Genomic DNA, 17,591 nt, shown 5'->3' with positions numbered 1-17,591 from the left:
ACATGCGAGTATGAACCCACCAGTCGGTTCGCACACCTCTTGGGCCCCTTTCATGGTCTGGCGAGCATTCTCTAGAGTTGTTGATGTCGGATAACTGCAAGACATAACGATCGTTGTAGCATTATGATAAACATAATGATCATTTTCTGCCTCGTAGTATACGTGTCCATTTCATAGTAAAAGAGGGGTATTCGTGGATGCATGAATGCACAATGATGCATGAGATTCCAACAGTTTTATTCATTATCATGTAAGACAACCCCTTCCATTTTTCCTTCATATCATATAATCTTTATCATAGTTTCCTTACATAAATTGTGGTTGTGCATTATGTCCACACATTTTTGTCGTATATCATTCATATCATGCATCGTGTCATATCATGCATACATCATATCATCAGCATATCATGTTCTAAATCGCCAAACGAGTTATACCATAACATTTATCATATCATCAGTACATCATCATATCACGTGTGATCATAACATTCACGCATCATCAAATAGTCACGTTGTATAACGAACATATCATGGACTTATCATCTCGTAAACATATCATAATCATATTGTTTTGAAAACACATCACTGTCATATCGTTACATAAACATAACCTAGTCATATTCTTTCATAAACATATCATGGTCATATCATTTCATAAACGTATCAGAGTCATGTCATTTCATAAACATATTCTTATCATATCGTTTCATAAATATAGTCATCTCATTTCATAAACATATCCTTGGTTTCATAAACATATCATAGTCATGTCATTTTCTAAATGTATCCTAGTCTTATCATTTCATAAACATAATCTAGCCATATCATTTCATAAACATATCCTAGTCGTATCGTTTCCTAAACGTATCCTAGTCTAGTCACATCGTTTTATACACACACAATAGACACATCGTTCCGTAAAGATTTCACACATATCAAGCATATATCATGTATAGAACCACAAGGCACATGTCATCATACAAACATCAACTTTTAACCAAACCGATAGTAAGGTCACTTACTTGGTTTGCATTAGCAGGCGTTCTCCTTACACTCGAGTACAATTGACTACGTGAATTTTAGATCCCGACCTTAAGGCAAGTGCTACATATTAATTTATGTCATATTACTCGTTCAAAACTACAAAATAATCTTTTTCTTTTTCTTTTTTACATTATTATAGGTTACCACTAAAAGTGAAAAATGCTGTCATTTGTTAATAAAGAGTAAAAAATAAAAACTCATACAATTATGCTATAATTTTACTTAGGAACATTCCTTGGAATATCATATTTACACTGAAGCTTAATAGTCCGTCACTAGTAAATCCACAATAAAGTGAAACTGGGTTATTATTCTCCCCGAATAAAGAAATTTCATACACTATTCTTAAGAGCCTCAGTATTGTCTCCGTTTTCCTCTATTTCATCAAAGTAGTCCTCTCGAGCATTTCCAGCCAACATCAGGGCAACCAACCAGAAGAGGGATGAATCAAGGGATAGAAATGCACCACCACCCAGAAGACCAGTCTTAGCTGTCGGGCATGCATTCTCGAGATTGTGATGAACATTGCGAATCAAGTGAATTTGCTCGGTGACTGTAGGCCATAAGAGCAAAGTTATAGCCAATCCAGTTGTGAACCTGCAAACACAGAGGTAGCTTGATTGATAACGTTTCGAAATCACTTTTTAGGTAACAATTAAGAGTAATGGATGTGATTTGGAAAGAGAAGTTACAGGGCAATGTTGAAGAAAATAGAGAAACTGGTGCTCTTAAACAAGGCACCTCGAGGAACAGATTTTCATTGATATGGATAGAATATAGAGAAGTATCCTGCAATTGAAGAAGCAAGAAGAAACGCAACAGAAAGATATCCCAAGGCCACAGTTGGGTCCGTTGGATACTGACAGATAACAATGCCTTTGCCTGGGATGGGAGTTCCAGATGCAGGCTGCCCATAAGCAAACACAACAAGAAAGGATAATGAACATCAATAAGGGAGCTTGTGATATTGCATGGGTTGGGAGATTCTCATCTTGTGATTGTTTCAAATTCACAAATATCTACACAATAAGAATCAAACAATTTATGAACAGAAGGTTACCTTCTTGTTCTCAGCTATGACTCCAAATATAAAGGATATCACACCTAAAGTTGCAACAATAAGAGACATTATCTTGATAGACACGGCCATTGATCCCAAGATAAATGGAACAAAAGAGTTTTTCAGAAAAATTGGCAACAGAATATGGAATGAGATTAGTGAATGCTTGATATTTATAGTACTCACTATCGTCCAATGCAGATAGTGTAATCTACGTAATCTCCAAAGACATAATTAAAATATGGAATTAAACCGTTTTTCTTTTGTTGGGTTGTTTTTTTTCCTTTAATTAGGAATTATATCGTCTTTTGAAATCCACATGGAAAATGATTCATTGAGAAATAAAAATGGACTTTTAAAAAGTCACTTGGGCCAGCTAGCATTGGTTTTATCTAGGGTTAATTTTTAACCCTTTTAATGATTGGCCGCCCCAAACAAACAAAAAAAACAAACAATGAACAATTTGACGCATGTTTGTGTTCAAAATTACGTGGGAATAACTTAATCAATCTAACTTTTATGATTTTAGTTTTTTATTTTTGAGCATATGGACAAGAAAAACATAAAGCAAACTACTAAATAGAGAGTCGACTGGTCGAGGGTGATTTCCATGCCAAATCATCATAGGTCTATGTCTTCAGGCGTAAGTAACAAGCTCATGTTGACTAGATTAATGTGTCTGACCGTAATGATCCCACGAGAAAGGTTCAGGTCGATAAAAAACGAACAACAAAATACACTGATTGATGCATGTGGGAGTGTTCAAAATTACTTGTGAACCACCCGATGAATCCAACCCAATTATTATAATTTGAGTTCTTTTTAGCGTGCATAAAAGAAAAAACATTAAAAAAAACGAAGTAATGCATAGATGGAAGGTGATAAGATGGTCGAATTGTGGAGGGTGATCCTCGAGCCAAGAAATCAACTGTGTATGTTTTTTAGCGTGTGTAGCAAGCTCACGAGCAACCTAGTTGCACTTATGATTAACAAAAAGATGGTCTTGGTCTCTACTGCAACGATGCTAGTTGCAGATAGAATTAACAAACGTTTGGAAGTTGTTTACTTATCAAAGTATTTGGTGCAAAAGGTTCGAGAGGATAGCCTGATATTCTTTAAGCAGTAAGAAATGAACACACACCTTTAATACTTTAGAAATACCTTCATAAAGAAATACTCTTTTGACTGTTGGGTTTTATGTCCTACAACTCATAGTTTGTAAACAAAAACATATTCTATTTTCAATAAAGTTATTATTGTTGTTTATTCCGTAAAGATTGTTATTGAATAAAGTGAACTTTATGATTATTAATCTAAATCCAATAAACTAAGAACACTCTGACTATAGTATGATTACTTGAACTAGATGTAGAGACATACGAGTGGACCAAGTTCAAGTATATAGTCAAAATGATCTATAGTATGGGAATAAGGCTGAGTACCTTATCCTGGGGACACTATGGATGCAGCCCGCTTTTGTATAAGACATAAACAATGTGATCACTAAATTGTACATGTGGAGACATGTGAGTGGGGGTGTCCTATGCAATGAGTATTGCATAAGATCGGACCATGAAGAAAATCACTCTCACTTTATAATGTCGTTTACTGTTGAGACTGATTTTCTTTTCATTCGATGACCTAGATAACTCGATTTTAATCCTGAGCTAACCATGAACTCCTGTTTATTCGAAATTATCCTTAGATTTGCATGGGTGAGAGTGGCTCGAGTTTGCCGACTCAATACGCCTCCCATTTCAAGGGTAAGACTGGGTGAATGGCTCGGGACGTGGGGTGTAAGATGGAATTCGTTCCTACCCACTTTTAGGGATAGAAGAGAGGTAGTTCCCTTAAGCACTGACTCCAGGTCTTGAACAAGGGGCCCCACCCTCTCATTGGCCTGAGAGGGATTCGGTTTACTGGTTGGACCACAAACCAATTGTTCATTAGAGGATCAGTGAGACATAAGGAACAAGAAGTAACTTCTGGGGTAAAACGGTAAATTGACCCGGCTCTAGTTACGAACAACTTGTGAAGGATCGACTTACTAATCATGGTTATATCAAATGGATAGGAATATACTTATAGTGAGGGGAGTGCAACTACTAGGCTATAGTGGAGTGTCCTAGTAGTTAACGAATGTTGGTTAACAAGGTTAATGAGTTTAACCGGTTAATCTTGGATCGTTGGAGCCCATGATTTATAGGTTCATTAGGTCCCTCTGCTAGCTGGACTAAACCATAGAACAGTGTGACGAGTGAGTTCAAAGTATTCGAATTCAAATTAGGGAATATGTGCTACATATATATATGATATATTTAACCGCATTTTTGTTTTATTTACGAATTAAACAAAAAGAGAGAATCTAAGATATTTAAATAAGATAAAATATCTTAATCAAATATACGTCGGAATTGATTGGGATTGACATTCGAATTAATATTAAATATTAATTAAATATTTTAATTAATCATTTAATATTACTTTAATTTAAAATTAATTATTCAAATCCATGGTTGAATTAAAATGAAGAAAGTCAAAATTTAATGGAAAAATACATGTTTGAGTTAGTGGAATTTTGAGGTGTCAAAATTTTGTTTAACCAAAATTGCATGCTTGTCAAATAAATCCCACAAATTTTAGTGGATTTTTTAGTGTCAAAATTTGGTGAACTCAAACTTGCATGAACATGCAAACATGACCGGGAAAAAACCTTGAAAAAAACCTCTCACAAACTCTCTATTCATATATACTAAATTCCTCCCAAGTTTAGTCACTCACCAGATTCCACAATCCCGTTCTAAGGCCAGAGAATAGTGGAGAAGACATTAGTGGTGATTCAAAACCGGTTAGTGATGAAAAAGAAACTTGAGCGACAAAAGGTTAGTATTCAAACTCATTGAGTTTTAATGGTTTTGAACATGTTCGCTAATTTACTATAATTGATGTACTTAGAGTGCCTAAGATCCAAATTGCTTCCGCATTTGTTATATTAACACCATTATTGACAAGCTCGATACAACTAACTAAATATTTAATTTGATCTAATGTCATCGTACTTTTTCCACTAGGGTCACGAACTGCAACACCAATGACCGCTCCACTATTTCTTATAACTATATTAAACTTCAATTTGATGGAGAAGGTTTATCGATCAACAATATGAATGACGGAATAGTAACGAACTCCCATTATCAACTTACGAACTATCAAATGTTTGATGCTCAATCCCACTTTTTGATGTAAGATATAAAATTTTTAGATTTGGATAGTTGGATCATAAATACCCCTACATGTATAATTAGGAAGCAAAAGAAACAAAAAAAAAATATCTAATATTTAAAATATCTCGTAAAAAATGAAGGGTGAATAACACAAATCATATCTTCTTTTCTTTTTTATTTTGATATATATATATATATAACACTTTTAGGTCATGTAGGTTTAACTATAAATGCGAGGTTGTACAGTTATACATAGGGATATAAAGGGGAAAAAACTCTTAAATATGGCATTTATGCGAATTTTACCCTTTCACTATAAGTATTATAGCTAGCAATATTGTGCCAATTGTATGGAGATAGGCACGGGTTGAGTTGAAAAAATCTTTTAGGTCAATTTAAAATATTAGTCGGTGACTCGAGCAATCAAAATACAGTCTAAAACTCATGGATTGAGTTGGATCGGATTATCGGGGTTGTTATTTTTTTTATATAATTATTTAAAAAAACTCATACTTATCCACCATTCTCGTTACATTAATAACTAAAATTTATAAAATTTAAATATCAAACATATTAATTATTACTCATTTTTGTTCACCTTATGTTTGGGTGATTTGATTTTGTTTATATTTTAGCTAAAAATATGTTTTTTTTTTTGTTTAAAATTTTAAAAGATTACATTGGTTCCATATTTTATAATTGAACTTTTAAAGTACATCTATTTACTTCATACTACTCGCTTCAAAACTACTAAATAATTTTTATTTTTTTCACAATTTTAGACGAAAACATTATTATAGGTCACCACTCCTTTGAAAGAGTTTAGTCACATCGAAGTTGAAAATGAAAAATGTTGGCCAAAAATGAAAACTCATACAATTATGCTATAATTTTACTAATGAACGTTACTTGAAATATCATATTCACAATTAAGTCCTTAATCACAAGTAAATCAACAGTAAAGTGAAACTGTTAAGAATGAGAAACAAAAGTGGGATCGAAAGTACGATATTCATTAATGTTCACAACGTTTAAATAGAATACAAGCTACCAACTAATACCTAAAAATAAGGGGTAAATATACTACTCATAAAATTCTAAGATAAAATATTAACGGATTACGAATATCTAAGATATATTCTAGAACTAATTATTATAATATATAGTCCAAATATTATATCTTAATACTCCTCTTCAAGTTGGAGGATGTATGTCAATCACACCCAACTTGTCTTTTAAAAAACAAATTGATGGCTTCCCAAAGCTTTAGTGAAAATATCTGCCAATTGCATTTTAGTCAGCTTGTAACTTTTCTCGAACTATATGACAATCTATTTCAATGTGTTTCGTACGTTCGTGAAAAACTGGATTGGCTGCTATGTGTAATGCTGCTTGATTATCACAATACAATAATGCTGGTTCGGACAATGGAACTTTCAAGTCCTGAAGAATGTATCTTAACCAAGTTAAATCGAAACAAGTATTTGCCATAGCTCGATACTCGGCTCCTGCTGATGATCTGGACATATTGGTTTATTTTTTAGACTTCCAAGAAATAATTGAATTTTCGAGGAAAATGCAAAACCTAGAAATAGACCGCTTGGAAGTTCGATAACCACCCCAGTCTTAATCGCAATATGCTTGTAATCTTAAGTTGTTTTCAGATGGTAGTAGAAGTCCTTAACTAGGGGTACCTTTGATGTATCTCAAAACTCGAAGAGATGCCTCCCAATGTGGTTTTCTTGGTTCATGCATAAATTGACTAAGAATACGAACTGAATACACTATGTCAAGCCTAGTAACGATTAAATATATTAATCTGCCAATCAACCGTCTATATTTATTTGGATCATTCAACTTCTCTCCTTCTGTTAAAAAAAGTTTCAAATTTTGCTCCATAGGAAATTTTTCTAGACATGCTCCAGTAAGACCTATGTCTTGAAGAATGTCTAGAGCATACTTCCTTTGGGACATAAAAATTCCTTTTCTAGATCGAGAAAATTCAATGCCTATGAAATATTTCAAATTTCTTAAATCTTTGATAAGGAATTTCTCGAGTAAACTAGTCTTGAGATGTTGAATTTCTTTGAGATCATTGCCTGTCAACAGAATATCATCAACATAGATAAGAGCTGCAATGAAAGAAGTACCTTTACTCTTAGTAAATAAAAATTAATCTGATTTGGACTAAGTGTAGCCTGCATTTTGTATAGTGGTAGAGAATATGGAGAACTAATTGCGAGAAAGCCTGTTTTAAACATAAAGAAATTTATGGAGCCGATATACTGTATTCTCCCCTGTTGGCGAATACCTGGTGGTAAAGACATATAGACTTCCTCGTCTGTATTACCATGGAGAAAGGCATTTTGAACATCCAACTGATGAGTGAACCATTTTCGACCAGCGGCAATAGTGAGTAACCAACGAAGCGTAGTTATCTTCATTGTAGGAGAAAATGTCTCTTTGTAATTAATACCTTCAACCTGAGTGTATCCCTTTGCTACCAGTCGAGCTTTATAACATTCAATAGAACCATCAGATTTGTGTTTAATTTTTTATACCCAATGACAACCAATAGCTTTATGGCCAGGTGATAGAGCAACGAGAGACCAAGTATGATTACGTTTTAAAGTTGTAATTTCATCATTCATAGCCTGCTGTCATAATGGGTCGCCAACTATCTCATCATAGGTTTTAGGTTCTGTTTGGGCTAGAAAAGCACGTTGAGTAGGAGAAGAACGAGAGAATGAAAGGAAATGATGAAGGGGATACCTAGGTAGCTTTCTAGTTCGAGCAATGTTCGATGTATAGTACTCTCCTACACACGACCCAACTACAAGCACATGGACTCACCGGGGCTCATGTACCCTTTAGGCTTCTCTCATGGACTCACGAGTTTGTGAATTATGCATATATAATTCCTATCAAATCTTTCGTACATAGCATAACTTACATGACATGATCAATGGAGGTTTGTGCATCATAAATTATCATCATGATAACGTATTATTACAACATAGTGTAGTCACACTATAGTATAACTTATAAACATGGCATAACACAATATTGGATAGCATAGCAATCATAATTATGACACGTGCAAGAGTAACGAGTATGCGTCATAATACGTAACAGAATTCATCCAACCAATCAAATAATAGAGCCACTCACTTGAGTAGATTAAAAAAGGGTTGTTAGTTTATCATTGGAGCTACTCCAAATTCGTCCCTTGAAATCAAGTCCGCTTATGTGAATTTAGGATAAAAGATTAAAGCAAATTAAACAAATTTATCTACATAACGTTCACGATTAAACCTCTAGTTAGCTTACTATACTTTAATTTAACCAAACAATGGTCATACTCATCTCAAATGTTATAAAAAGTGCAAAAGCGGACTATAGAAGGGTAAAAATTAGTAGGAAAAGGGTTCAAAGTAGTGAAACGGATTAAAAATTTGTAAACCAAGCCGTTCAAGTCATTTGAGCCGCTACTGTACCAAGCCACTAAGTTGATGCTATAAAGGGATACAGGTTGGGCTTGATGCGCAAGTAAGGACATGTATCACAGGATCAGGATATGCACACATCTTGCAGTCTAGGTCAGACTATTATTGAGTCAAACGCTTAGGTTATGAGACTACTATGCTAAGGAACGAGCGTTTTGGCCCGAGTGCCAACTGTGTCGAAGGATGTGCTCATTGGCTAGATGCGTGTTGGGTCTACAGTGAGTTGCTGGATCGGCACCTAATGAAGATTGTTAGGCTGCCACATTCGCATGGGCTGACTGGGTTTGTTTTTGGTTATTGCGCCAATGGGCCACGACTGCTTGATGGTTACAAACCTATTTGGTTCGGACAAAGATTTGAGGTTTTGGTTTGCAGTTCACAGAGGCTAAGGGTTTGATTTTGGCTCGCATTTCGAGCCTCAGGCTTGGACATGAATAGATTCGTTTGACCTATCCTTTTCTTTTTGTGTTTCCTCTTATTGTTTACCCAATTTTTATCCAATTTTCAATCCATTTTGGTCTAACTTTGATTTGTTACCACTCATAAATTTCTATGGCATTAATCTTATTTTGATGTTTCATTTTTCTATGATATTTGTCCTAATGCTAAAATAGAAAGAATATTTAAAATACTATGAAAACATGTGAAAAGTTTGATATTAAATTTCAAGACACTTTGTTTTCTAATTTTAACATGATTAGTTTTTACCCATCATTTTCTAATCTTGAAAATAAATGATTCTAAGTCTGATCTAAAAATTGTAAAAAAATTCATACAATTAATGTGTAATAGCTAAGTCTACTATGAGCATATATTGTCCTATTGGCATTTCCCAAATAATTCTAAGTTAGATCAAAGATGGTAAAGAAATAGTCTTTCGACAAGTCCACCTCTAGTAGATATTGTCGTCTTTTGAATTTTCCAAATTATTAATGTCCAAGCTAAAAATTGTATTAAAAAAAAAAGGGTCATTTTGGGTTTACACTTTTGCCCTTCCTCTCAAGGTTTTAAAATACGTATGCTAAGGAGAAATTTCCACACACTTGTAAGGAATGTTTCATTCTCTTCTCCAATCGATTTGGGACCTCACAATCCACTCCCATCAAGGGCTCAACAACCTCACTGGCACACCATTCGATAACTGAGCCTTTGGGCTCAGGATCCTCGCTGGCAAACCGCCCGATATCTTCCTCTGATATTACTTGTAACAACTCAATTCTACTTCTAGTGGATATTGTCCTCTTTGGCTTTCTTTTCTAGGCCTCCACCCAAAGATTTAAGACATATGTGCTTAGGAGAGGTTTCCAGACCTTTTACGAAATTTTGTTCTCCTCTTCCATCGATGTGAGATCTCACATGACGTAAAAGATCATTTAAGAACAACATCTTAAAATTTAAGGAAAATTCCTTATTCGTGCTTTTCGAATTCAAATTGAAAAACTTGCTGTAATCTACCAACAATTATGTTTGATTTGGAAATCTCTAGGCAAAAGTGACTCTACAATAAAGATTGAGAGAGAGAAAGAAGTTAGTTGGCAAGTGTTTTAGGGAATGAGCCTATGAGCGGAGAGTAAACTTGGGAAAGTGGGTTAAAGAAACCATGTTTTATTTCTTTATTTTTCTACCCTTAAATGAAGATTTTAATTATCTTTATTCCCAATTAATATTTACAACAAGTCTCCTTTAGATCTAGACAATTGTGTGAAGTCCTTTAAAATTTTATTGAGTTCACGATTTAAAATTTAGACCTAAATAACTAAAGATTTAAATTCTTTCTTTAGAAGCCAAATTTGAAATTTGGCTTAAAAAATGATTCAACTATAGGCACTTCATTTGGGGTGTCGATGAGAAGGGGTTTCCTGTGTACCATAGTAAAACAAAGGTATTCAAGCTCATTCATCAATGGACTTCTTAGACCAAATCATCACCTTTACTTCACTCGGCATGAAATCTTTTCTTTTCTTTAGAAGCGATGTACTTACTACAATTCTATTCTAATAAAAGCAAGTCTATTGAACATTTGAGTTATCAATTATTTGATATATTTTTCACAAAAAAAGTGCATGCATGTCGATGAGATATCCAAGTTGCTATTGAAGAATAAAAAACAGACGTCAACATGAATATTAAGGTCTCAATTTTATTAAAAGTTTCCGGCACAAAAATGGAAGAAACTTGGAATGCAATGGAGTTGAGAGAAGTTTCTGATTGGCATTAGAGAGAAAAATGTGTAATCTAAGTTTGTGTGATACTATGCTAAATAAAGCTTAACCTAACAAACACAACACCCTTAATACACAACACCCTTAATATCCATTCAGTTTTTTTCATTTTTTTTATTAGCATTCTACATTAAAAAAAAAAAATATATGTTTAAAAGTTGTTAAAAATTTGTGTTTGTGGTAGTGCAATGATTATATATATGGTTCAAAAGTATCTAAAATGAAAAACAAACAAAGTCAATAAAAAATAGCCATTGCAAATTGATCTAGGTAAATAAGGATGTAGAATCATGATAAACTATATTATTTTATTTATATCTAAATTTTCGAAATTGATATTTTTTTATTTTAAGTTTAAGGGTGGATGGAATTTCAGAACTCCATAAATTTGAAAAATATAATATCCAACATTAAAAAAAAAAAATCTAAAATTTGTGTTCCTTTCGGCTGGAGTTAGTTTTTATTTTTTTAATAAATATGTGGGGTGGAGAGTTGATATTTGACTTTGGGATCGAAGTGTATATGGTCTTACCTAGTTGAGCTACGCACAAATTGTTATTTAGGAATTTTTTTTATTAAATTAAACATTTGACTATGTAATTTTGGGCAAACAACATTATTTTGGTGTAACTTTAACATCAATTATGGGAAGCTTTGGTTCGAGCATTTGGGGTGCAAATGAGAAGGGTTTTTATTTGTATAATAGTCCAACAAAGATATTCAAGCCAATTCATCCCTGGACTTCTTAGACAAAACTATCACCTTCGCCTTACTTTGCATAAAATCTTTTCTTTTCTGCTCAAGTTGTTACGTGTTGTAATACTATTCTAATAAAAAGTCTATTAATAGTATGAATTTGCAATTATATGGAAACTTTTAATACAAAGAAGGGTACATGTCAATAAAATATTAAAATTGTTATTCATTAATAAAATATAGATATCAAAGTCTCATTCCGGTAGAAAATTTCAAGCACAAAAATGAAAGTAAATTTGAAAATATATACACCAAAACTAAATTAAGACCTAAAAATAAATGTCTTTCTACCCTAAAAAAAAATTAAACTTTTTTCAAAATAACACCCTATAACCCAAATCAAATTCAAATTTGATTGTAATATAAAACACAAAAGGTTAGAATTTGTCATATTTTCCAAATATTCCAGAATTAGGTTTTCAAGTAGTTGTATAGTAAAGACGATGAACATATTAGGCTTGAAGAAACTAGTTTACTTAAAATGGAAAGGAATTAACTGTTCATACATAGAAATGGTGGTTTACAAGTCTAACCCACCATGGATGAGTTTGGGCTGTCACAAGGATGAAAAGAAAATATGTATAATAATTGGAAATGAGAAGGTTAAGATCAGAAATATGCAAAGAACTCAGTCAATTTTTCTTAAAAAAATGGTCAATTCCAACTTTCTAATATGAAACCAACATACCAACATTTTTTTCCATAAAAAAATATCATTAAAGATTATTTGTTATGCAAAAAATATCATTAAAGATTATTTATTATGCACAGAAAGAAAAAGAAAACAGGTAAGAGGAAAATGATCTTTACAAGACTATAAAATAAAATAAAAAACTATGTGATAACAAAGGCAAGAGATCAAGGAGAAATAACTAAGTGAAAATAAAAAAAAAAACTATGTAAAAACAGAGGGAAGAGATCAACGAAAAATAACTAAGTGAAAATAAAAAAAAACTATGTGAAAACAGAGGAAAGAGATCAAGGAAAAATAACTAAGTGAAAATTAAAAAAAAAAACTATGTGAAAACAGAGGGAAGAGATCAAGGAAAAATAACTAAGTGAAAATTAAAAAAAAAAAACTATGTGAAAACAGAGGGAAGAGATCAACGAAAAATAACTAAGTGAAAATTAAAAAAAAAAACTATGTGAAAACAGAGGAAAGAGATCAAAGAAAAATAACCAATGTGAAAACATAGGGAAGAGATGATGGAGAAATAACCCACTAATTCCAATATGAAGACATTTTTCAAAGTTTCTTTTGTATGCATAGGAACACTAAAAAAAAATAATAAATAAAAAATAAATAAAAGGGAGGTCCCCACCTAATTTTATAGTTCCAAATGAACTGTTTGAGCTAGAGAGTACACTTTCTGACGGCTTAAGGCCTAGGTTTGATGCGATCAAACCCTTTCTTCTTAGTTTCATTTTTTTGAAACCGTTCAAGGTTAATATTACTACCTTTTACCTAGTTATATTTTTTTAATAGAGTTTAAATTATTGATGCATAATTAAGCTTAGTTTAAATTATTAAGAGTAAGTTTTTATGTGTAATTAGGCTTAGTATAAATTATGAGTAAGTTTTTATGCATAAGGCTTAGTTTAAATTGTTTGTCGTAAGTTTTTATGCATAATTAGACTTAGTTTAAATTATTAGGAGTAATTTTTTATGCCTAATTAGACTTAGTTTAAAGGAGTAAGTTTTTTTTTGCATAATTAAGTTCAAGTTAAATTTTTCGGATCGAGATTAAATTATTTATGCGTAATTAAGAATAGATAGATTAAATCATTAGGATTAAGTTTTTATGCATAATTAGGTTTAGTTAGTTTAAATTATTAGGAGTATGTTTAAAATTATTTCATGCAAGATTAGGTGAGGCCTACTATTTCTAACGGGTATCCGACATAGAGAGTTACCAGAGCATGATCGCCCGACAAGGAAAGGGGCCAGAGGTGTGCGAATCGACTGGTGGGTCCATACTCACTTATGGGTCATGCGTAGAGTAATGGTACACATCCAAGCCACCCGTTAGGATAATAACTTAGGAAAATAAACTGTTATGATAAAACCATCATTGAATTCGTCTGTTCTTGCACCATAACTTCGATAGGGGGTTTGTTACTAAGTATTTTTAAAACACTCAAAACTCTTGCTAATGACAATGCCCAAGCTTAGAAAAAATCTTTGAAATAGTTAATAATTCGTGTGTCTTGGGAAAGACCTCACATTCATTGATAATTCCTTGGGGGAGTGTGTTGGGAAACAAAATGACAAACAAGAATAAAAAATAAGAATAGGAACCAAGAAGAAGATGAAAGACAAAGACAAAAACTAAGAATTAAGGATAAGGACTAGAACTAAGACCAAGTTCTCATTATTAAGATTCGAGAACCTTGGAACTAAGACCCTTAGGCAAGAACATAGATTAAGAACTCAAATCCCAAAACCAAGATCTTTGAGCAAAATCATGACAAGAACATAGAACTCTAGAATTGAACTTAAAGATCATAAGTTCTTAGGTCAAGAATATGACAAGAAAGAGTGTGATATCCTGGTGCACGTTGAGGACACGATTAAGAGCCTATAAATAGGCTACCTACTGAATATTTGTACCAAGCACACCTTAACGACACGATTAAGAGCCTATAAGTAGGCTACTTACTAAGTCTTTCTACTCATTCAAGATTTTTCTTATTTTTCAACCGATAAGAAGAAGCTAGTCGATGATGGACACAAATAGGAGCAGGTGCCATACATTGTTTTAATCGCTTAAAATATATTTTATGTTTTCAAGATAGTCGCGACTCTTGTTAGAAGAATGAAATTGTGATATTACTCCTCGCTTCTAAGCATGAAAACTATCTCGATAGACCAATGTAGTGTTTTCAACATGCTTTGTCCTCATTCACATGCATCCTAGAAAAATTTCTACAAGGACTTCCAATATATAATTGCTCCCAGTAAAGCATGCTTAACCGTGTAGTCCTATGATCGAGCTACCATAAAGGAAGGTGCTCCTTGGGTTGTACTGGTAGTGACTTTCAAGTCTTTTAAACATTTCTTAGTCATCTTATCCCCACGGCCGCTCTTATAAGGATGTGATCTTAGGTGATTCATGTACCCTTAATTTACTCAAAAGTCACACTTATTCGCATAGTATTATTTTTCCATAAATTACTTTTTCAACCAAATTTTATAAATCCAAAGTAAAAAAAGAAAAAAAGAATGTGAGATAAATGGACAAGAATATTACTTTAACATCTTTTTTATTTTTTTTTATTATATCGATAAATATATGTTTGTTCTAATAATTGTAATATTATATATATTATATAAATTTTGTAGTTACTCATTTGATTTTTCACAAATTTTTTCTGAGCTTTTGTTTTATTTTAATAAAATCAATATGTTTTTCTTGACAAACAAAATGTTAGCCAATATGTGAGAAAAGTTAGAAAGAGAAAAAATAAAATTTAACAAATGTGAAATAGAAGTTTTAGCCGTAAAAAATATACATAGTTGAAGAATAATCATTCTATTGTGAGTACAAAATCTACTAATTTTGATACGGCGTAGCAATATAGCATAATGTGAGACATACGATCCCTTCAATAACTTTCTTTCAGAACATGCCCACTAGTAGCTTCATTGACAAAGAGGGGCTCTGTTGTGGACCTCTTGACAACTGTAATGGAGATTCATCGTCTCCATCTTTTAAGGTAGGTGAAGTTTCTACCGTCTAATTATGATCATCTTATATTGCATGAGACATCCATCCGAAATGGTGCAAAATAAGGAAAGAAAATCTATGGATTCGTATGTCTATTTCCCACCTAAGGAAAGATTTTATTTCTAAGATCTAATTGAGGCCACTAATACTTTTCACAAGATATGTGCTGATGGTGGGTCTGTATACAAGGCAGTGATGCATTCTAGACATGCCATTACTGTCAAAAAGTTAACATCAAACAGGGAAAGGAGCAACATCAATAATAGGAAAGAACGTGTAGAGTATTTTAAGAGTTTGTAGTATATGAGGTAATGGTTATGTTACCCAACTATTGCTTAGATTTTGCATTTGTTTTAGGATTCAATAAAGTATTCTTTGTATAGTTTTTGAAAGGAGCTATTTTGTTATCCAAAGCCTATTTTAGTTCTTAAAAAGATCTCTCTAACTTTGTTAAATCTCACCTCACGTACTCACATAGAGAGGGGAACAAAATATTCCTTACAATGGTGTTGTAATCTCTCCATGATAGATACATTTTAAAACCGTGAGGTTGACGATGATATGTAACGGGACAAAACAGACAATATCTGCTAAGGTTAGGCTTGGGATGTTACAAATGGTATCAGAGTCGGACACTGAGTAGTGTGCCAACGAGGATGCTAGGTCCCTAAGGGAGGTGGATTGTGAAATCCCACATTGGTTGTTGAAGGGAACGAATCATTCCTTATAAGGGTGTGGAAACCTCTCACTAGTAGACGCGTTTTAAAACCGTGATGTTGACGATGATATATAACGGGCCGAGGTAGACAATATCTACTAGCAGTGGACTTGAGATATTACAATCTCTATTTTTTATATACAAGAGAGAGCCTTATTGCAGGTCCTAATGATGATGAAAGAGATGTCATTCTACCTATTGGTCAATCCCTTACCTTGTTTAAGATATTTGAAGGTGGATAATATAGGGTTTGGATTCTTTGCTCAAACTAGCCTATGAATCCACAAGTAATGATAGTATGACATCCATTAATTAAAGAAAGAACGAAAACATTTAAAAGGAAAGATTACCATGCTTGGCATAATCTTTATACCCATTAAAGCTCGGTTTTTTGTTTTTTGTTTTTATGCTTTTAAACGCTATTCATTAATTTTTTTTTTTTTTTTGGAATGGATAAAAATTGAGAAAAACTCTATTTATAAATTGATATTTTAGTTATATTTCATTAAAACTAATACACCATATCAAATTTTTAAGAAAGAAAAAGCATACGCACACAAACAACATACAAAAAATATCGATTATTATAATATCATATCGAACCTTCCAATTTATGGATATATTGATTTTTTATATTTATTTTTGCAGCCATGTGCAGCACATATCATACCGTTTTGCTTTATAGTTGAACATACATATACCTTGTTCTCCCACAATCCACAAACATAGTGTATTGTTGCATTTGGCTCTATGGTTATCATTCTTGTAGATATCAAAGTAATGTGACAAGCCAGACCATCGAAGGTACAGTAAAACTGTGTTGAAATCCATAATTTTGGTCTAAAATTGAAAGCGTAGTTGCCCAAATGTGGGATTTGATGGATTCCCAAGTCATCTCGCAAGATTTGCTATGAACAATGAGTTGGTTGTGACTTCTTAGAACATTTGTTGTTATGTTTACTGTAATCTGTGGATTTTGGAAGATTACTCTGAAGGGCATAATCTTAATAGCTAAGCTTAAGGCTTCATACGTTCCAAGCAACGTAGTCTAAGTCAAGAAACTTGTAGTACCGTGGGAGGTCTTAGGATTTTTTCTTGAGTTTCTGAGTTTTAGGACCTTGGTCCCTTATCCTTGAATGGTACCTAGCATTCTTATTGCTTTGGTAGTTGTAGAGCTTGTATTATATTGTTCTTGGTTTAAAATCTTGTAAGTCTGAGGTTCGTAATACCTTGAGGCATAAGTTGTAACATGCATTCCTAAACATATGAATACATTGTAATAACAAACATATGAATACACTGTTATACATTGTAAGCACAAGCATGAGTTG

General features: G+C 32.9%; 1 pseudogene; it reads right to left on the bottom strand.

Moving 5' to 3' along the window:
- Positions 1 to 1,378: 1,378 nt before the first annotated feature.
- On the bottom strand, positions 1,379 to 2,196 carry LOC111439667 (annotated as a pseudogene).
- Positions 2,197 to 17,591: the final 15,395 nt, after the last annotated feature.

This window comes from Cucurbita moschata, unplaced genomic scaffold (assembly GCF_002738365.1).
Source record: "Cucurbita moschata cultivar Rifu unplaced genomic scaffold, Cmos_1.0 Cmo_Scf00100, whole genome shotgun sequence".
Lineage (NCBI taxonomy): Eukaryota > Viridiplantae > Streptophyta > Magnoliopsida > Cucurbitales > Cucurbitaceae > Cucurbita > Cucurbita moschata.
The sequence above is the reverse complement of the archived record's forward strand: the minus strand, read 5'-3'. Positions and strand labels throughout refer to the sequence as shown.